The 6,200-nt window shown below is 36.0% G+C and overlaps 1 protein-coding gene across 2 annotated transcripts in view; it reads left to right on the top strand.

The window, feature by feature from the left end:
- Positions 1 to 6,200, top strand: part of Cdc73 (cell division cycle 73) — a 684,130-nt gene that overhangs the window by 95,050 nt on the left and 582,880 nt on the right. The gene's annotated exons all lie outside the window — the stretch shown is intronic.

The following is a 6,200-nucleotide window of genomic DNA, read 5'->3' as shown; positions in this document are numbered from 1 at the left end:
TGTGCTTCCCTGCTCCCCTATCCAACCTTCCTTTATCCCAATCTTCCTGTTTCCCCAAGATCCCCCAATCCTCCCCTTCTCACTTTTCTCTCCCCGTCCCCCCTTATCCCCAACCCACCCCAGCCCCAAGGTCTTATTTCAGTAGTTTTTAAAGCTCCTTTTACCTCACTTTTATATGGCATTTATTTTAATGTGCTGTTAGGTCTAATATTTATAGTTTGAAGAAATAAAAAAAAAAGAACCTTTTTTCCTTTTCTTATTAACCTTACTACAAAGAAGCCAGTTAAATGGACCACAGTTTTAGGATAGATTGTGTCCATGTTTTTTCTTCCAAATTAAAAACATTTTCCTCATTGTTTAATGACTCATTGCAGTTGATGTCTTCCCTACTGATTGAGTCTGCTGGAGACTTCACCATGCAATTAATGTATAATTGAAACCTCCTTGACACAATTATAATACTGGCTGTTGTCCATAGTTCAAATTGGCATAGATCCCGTTTCATTTTATATAAAACTAAGGATTCTTCTATCTTGTAAGTCCTTCACTGATAAACAGAAACTAGAACTCAGCTCAACGTTTAACATTCTAACTTCTAACAAAATGAAGCTAATATTATTCAAGTGTCAAAAATGTGTTACTTCTGTCAACTTAATTGCGAGAAGGTCGGTGGGATTACATGGTTATTTACTGTAGTGTAATTATATGGAACGTGGTGTTCTGGCCATGATGGAATTCCCAGAAGGCAGAGTTAGTTCTAAGAGGAGAGAGCTTGCACAAGGGAACACTCAAAAAATATATATGTAGAAGGTACCCCTTGAAGTCACTAACTGTTCTTCCATACATAGTTCTAAAGGAACTATTTGGGCCTGGGCAATAACTGCTGGGAATGAAAACATGCAGGACAGCCTTTGAAACTCATACCCAGCCAGTGATAATTCCTGTTCTCAACAACTGCAGTTAAGCGCAAGGTGTGGTGGTATGTTCTTTGGAAAACAATGTATCTTTTTTTCCTTCTTCCTTCATTGAAGATGATGTCAGTTGTCACTTTTCCTTTTCTTGGTGAGTCAGGTGCTAGTGAGACAGTCATCTGAAGAAAATCTGCTGTGATTATTTAAAGATCGTTGATAATTTGTCTGCTGTATTTGTATGTGGATCTCTTTTGCTCCATCCTACTTATATTAAACCTATGGATATTTTATTTCTCAAATGATTTTTTTCCACATTAAGCATTGAGCTTGTGAATGTGCGAGTACTTCAGGAAGGATTAACTAAGTCAGCACCTGGAGCATTATCAGTGTATATGACTTTAAGTTCTCAATTTGAGGTTTTGAACATGCACATAATGTTGTTCTAGATGTCAATTCTGTTTTGAGATATTTAGGATTAAAGGCTTGAGGTAGGGAAAATAGGAGGATGGGTTTGTTTCTAACTTGGCCTTCCAATGAATTTTACCTTATAGAGTCCTGGTGTATGAGGAAAGACATTCTTAGTAGATTCCTGCTTTGAGCAGGTTTTGGACTTCATTTGTTATTGCAGAAGCTCTCAGTAAAATGTGAAAACAAAGCATTGGTTTACAGATTTCTTCTCTACAGACTGCTTTGGAGTTTCCCTCTTTACTTAGTCTTTGTGCAAGCATTGTTTATAATTTGCTTTCTGGGACAGATATGCCGTTAAGATTTTTATTTTCGTAGACTTTATTAATACTTCATAGGGATTTTTGTTTTGTTTTGAAACACTGTTTTGTTTACTCAAGAATTCTTGAGTAAATGTCATATACTAGAAATAGGAAAAGAGTTTTTCAAAGTAAATTTTTTAACTCATGCCACTGTTCCTTAAATTTAAAAAAAAAGTGCCTATAGAAGATAATTGCCATAATTCTTGACTGTAAGTGAGAACACAGAGGAACGTTATATTTTAATTATCAATGTGACAAATAAATACTTGAACAGAGTACGTTAATTAAGGAAGGAAGTGTTTATATTGGCTCACAAATTTGAGGATATAGACTGTCATAATGGGGGAGGTTGTCCTGGTTTGCTTTCTATTGCTGTGATAAAACACAGTCCAGAACCAACTTACATGAAGAAAGGTTTTATTTGTCTTAAATATTCTAATCATACTTTATTGGGAAGAGAAATGAGGGCAGGAACTCAAGGCAGGTGTGTGGAGGCAGAAACTGAAACAGTCATGGAAGAGTGCTGTTCACTGGCTTGTTCTCTGGGGTTCTTTCAGCATGCATATATATATATATGTATATGTATGTATGTATATGTATTTTTTTTTTCAGGACCACTTGCCAAAGGGGTGTCACCATCCCCGCTGGGCTGCACCTTCCATGGCAGTCATTAATCAAGTCTGCACAGGCTTGTCCACAGGCAGCATGACAGAGTCATTTTCACAATTACGGTTTCCTCTTCTTGGATAACTCCATTCTTATGTCAAGTTGACCAGACAACAACAAAGAAAAACTTAACTAGCAGAGAAATCTTGGCCCCAGGAACATGAGTCATGTCATCATAGTTGAAGTGCAGTCAGGAAACAGAGAGATGCTAACTATTTGCATTTTCCTTTTCATTCACTTGGGATCCAGCCATGGAATGGTGTTACCCGCAGTAACACCTGCCTTAATTAACTTGTCCTTGTTTGCTTTCTGTTGCAGTGTTAACGTGACCAAAACCAATTGGAGAGGGAGGGATTTAATTTATGTTCAAAGTTATAGTCCGTCATTGAGATAACTCAGGGTAGAAATGCAAGCAGGGCAGAAACTAAGAAGAGACTCTGGAAGAATGCTGTTAGTGCCTTACTCCCTAGCTTCTGCTCAGCTACTTTTCTTATATAGCCCAGAATTCTCTCGCTAGGTATTGTATTACCCTCAGTGATCTGGATCCTATACATCAGTTAATAAGTCAGACATGCCAGCAGGCCAATCTGATCAGGCAATTCCTTAGTTGAGACTCCCTCAGATAACTCAGGGCTGTTTTAGGTTGAAATCTGAAGTTAAATAGGCGATAACCCAATCTAGCAACCTTGCTGGGTAACTTGTCTTTTAGGTCATTCTAGTTCTGTTCATTTGACAAATCAGCATTAACCATGACAGTTTGCAAATAACATGGTTCCATCTAAATAATTTTTTTCAGATTGGTTTTTCACTTTATCCAATCTTCACAGATATGCTACAGAGCAGCATACTAGTTGATGTAAACATCATGTCTGAGTGAAGTTGAGAGATGGTAAATTGGGTAAATTGCTACTTCTTTTTTTTTTTTAAAGGTCAGTTGTAAAATTAGTAATGTAATACCACTTTAGATAAGAAGATAAATTCTTAGTGAAATAAACATAGTTAAATTTAGTATTAAATACTTAAATTCATCTCTAGGAATACATTTAAAGCTTTGTAGACTAGGGAATTTTTTTCCCTCATATTTAACTGTCTGATATATTGTCCCTCCAGATGCTGCTTTATAGCTTAACTACTTGGGCAAGGAAATGCATAGAAAATAACACACTCTTGTTTGTTCTGTTAAGACTTTGGTTATACCTTAGAAGGTTAATTTTGCCTTATTTATTTATTTATTTTTGAGATCCTATATTATCTTCTATCTAGCCATTGCTATCATTAACTGGTATTTCTTAAGGCAAAAGGGGAATTGTAATAGAAGATGGTAGGTTGATAATTGGTAATTAATCTAGAGTAGCCAAACTAGTAGTACTGTAATATGAACACTTTGGTCATACTCTTTGTTTTGTTGAGTAAATCATTATATACTTTATTGATCTAATGTAAACTTACGTGTTATGACTTTAATGTTGGTGCAGCAGTTGGAATATATCCTACAATTGATAATGAACATCTTAGAGTTGCCAGGGCTCGGTGACAACCCTGATACAATGTTCATCTTTCACATTAAACATTTCTAACAAGAGACTTATATCTACAGTATATAAGGAACTCTCACATACTGACATTAAAAACTCAGAATCAAAAGACTTGATATTTAAATAAAGAATACAATATCCAGTAAACACAGCACATCACACCATTCAGAAAGGGCAAAAGTAAAAATCTAGCTCTCAGGAAATTTTGATAAAAAATACAAAATGGCAGCTATTGTTTAAAACTGATCTTTGCAATTTCTTACAAAGTTAATTGCACTCCATGATCCAAAAATTCCACTTCAAGGTATGTATATAAAAGAAATGAAAATATATGTCCATAAATCACTAATGTAAAAAAAATCATTATGTAACTCCTGTGCTAGCTTTATTTCTACTAACCCACATGTTAGAACCTCACTGATGAGGATGGAATGATTATTCCCACTGTTAATTTTTTATATTTAAATTTATCATGATATTAAAAAAAGGGGAATTTGGGAGATGTATTGGTTGATATTGTCAACTTAACAGGATCTAGAATACTTAGGAAACAGGCTGTCTAAATAGGTTAGATGAAATGAATCTTTGGACAGCACTAACTATTCCAGGGGCTGGGATCCTCCAGTGGATAAAATAAAGACAGTGAAATGTGACAGGCATTCATTGCTCTCTGCTTCCTGATTGTAGTTGTAATATGACCAGCTACCTCAAGCTGCCATGCCCTCCCAGCCATGAGGGACTGGCTGGACCCCTGAACTAGGAGATATAATAAACTCTTTTTTCCTTAAGTTTGATTTGTGACAGCAACTAGAAAAGTAACGACAGGGGCTAATTAAGATGAGAACTCTGCCCTCAGTAATAGGATTAATGCCATTGAGTTCAAAGCCCAGAGGATTCTCTTGTTCTCTTCATTGTGAGAACATGGGGGTACAGATTGCACCCCTAAGTAGTTGCTTCTTCTAGGGGCTTCAGGTGTGTCAGTATCTTGACGTAAGTTGTCCAATAACCCACCTTGTCTGTTATGTTTTTATTATAACACTTAGAACGAATTCTGAGACCTATACATCCACCATTAGCAGGAACAAATTAATTTCAGCTTAGTATAGTGATAGAATACTACTCAGTAGTAAAAAAGCGCAAACTACTGATCGTATTTCCACAATATGGATGAATATTAGAAATACTTGATTGAAGATACCAGCTGCAAAGGATTATGTCCTATATTACTTTATATATATGAATATGGCAAGATCAGTGTGTGCCAGTGGGCATATAAAGTGATTATTGAGAGAAGAGTAATGGGAATTGACTGAAGATGCACAAGGCATCTTAATGAGTTATCAGATTATATTTTTTAAAGATTTATTTATTTGTTTTATGTATGAGTGATCTATCTGCATGTATCAGATCTCAATATAGATGATTATGAGCCACCATGTGGTTGTTGGGGATTGAATTCAGGATCTCTGGAGGAGCAGCCAATGAGTTTAACTTCTGAGCCACTTCTCCAGCTCCCACATTATATTTTTATGAACATGCTCTGAGTATAATTATAATTTTTTTCACATTTAATTGTGTGTAAATTTTATGTCAGTGTTACATGCAAAAATACATTAAAATAAATTCCATCTTGTGAGAGGAATGATTGCAAACTTATGTCCTGATTATTTTGAAGGCTCTATATAGAGCATTTAAATGGAACCCAAGAGAACCTGTACTGTAGGTAAATCTCTGCTGCTTTTTGTTCTTAAGGTATAAATGGAAATTTTTATGTTATAACTTCAAATATTATAGACTGTTAGGAGAAACAGCCAATTCTAGTAGAGGGATCATGGGTTTGAGTTATGTACAGTATCATTAAAGTGTTGGAGTTTAATTGGCGGTTATTTTTGTTTCTCTTACTGGTATCCTAGTCCTTAGTCCCCCTTAGATTTGATCCGTAAGATGAACAGTTGGCATATTAATCTTTTCAGTGAACTTCAGAAGTGGTTGTAAGGCTTATCCTTATGTTGCCAACTGACCAAAGGCTGAATGCATTTTGAAAGAGAACTGCTTCTTATTGTTAACAGAGGAACTCTGCTGTTCTTAAAATAGAAAATACCTTGACTCAAGCAGGCATCAAAGTACTAGAACATGGGGGAAAAATCAGTTATTTTTTTTTTTCATTTTAATGATTCTTTTTTTTTTATTGAGAATAGGAAAAAAAAAGTTTCTGCCTCCTCCCAGCCTCCCATTCCCCCCCCACTCTTCTTCCCCTCCCCCCACTCCTCTCCCCCTCCCTCTCCAATCCAAAGAGCAGTCATGGTTCCCTGCCCTGTGGA

This window comes from Alexandromys fortis, unplaced genomic scaffold, assembly GCF_014885135.2.
Source record: "Alexandromys fortis isolate MF-2015 unplaced genomic scaffold, M_Fortis_MF-2015_v1.1 scaffold_142, whole genome shotgun sequence".
NCBI classification, from domain to species: domain Eukaryota; kingdom Metazoa; phylum Chordata; class Mammalia; order Rodentia; family Cricetidae; genus Alexandromys; species Alexandromys fortis.
The sequence above is the reverse complement of the archived record's forward strand: the minus strand, read 5'-3'. Positions and strand labels throughout refer to the sequence as shown.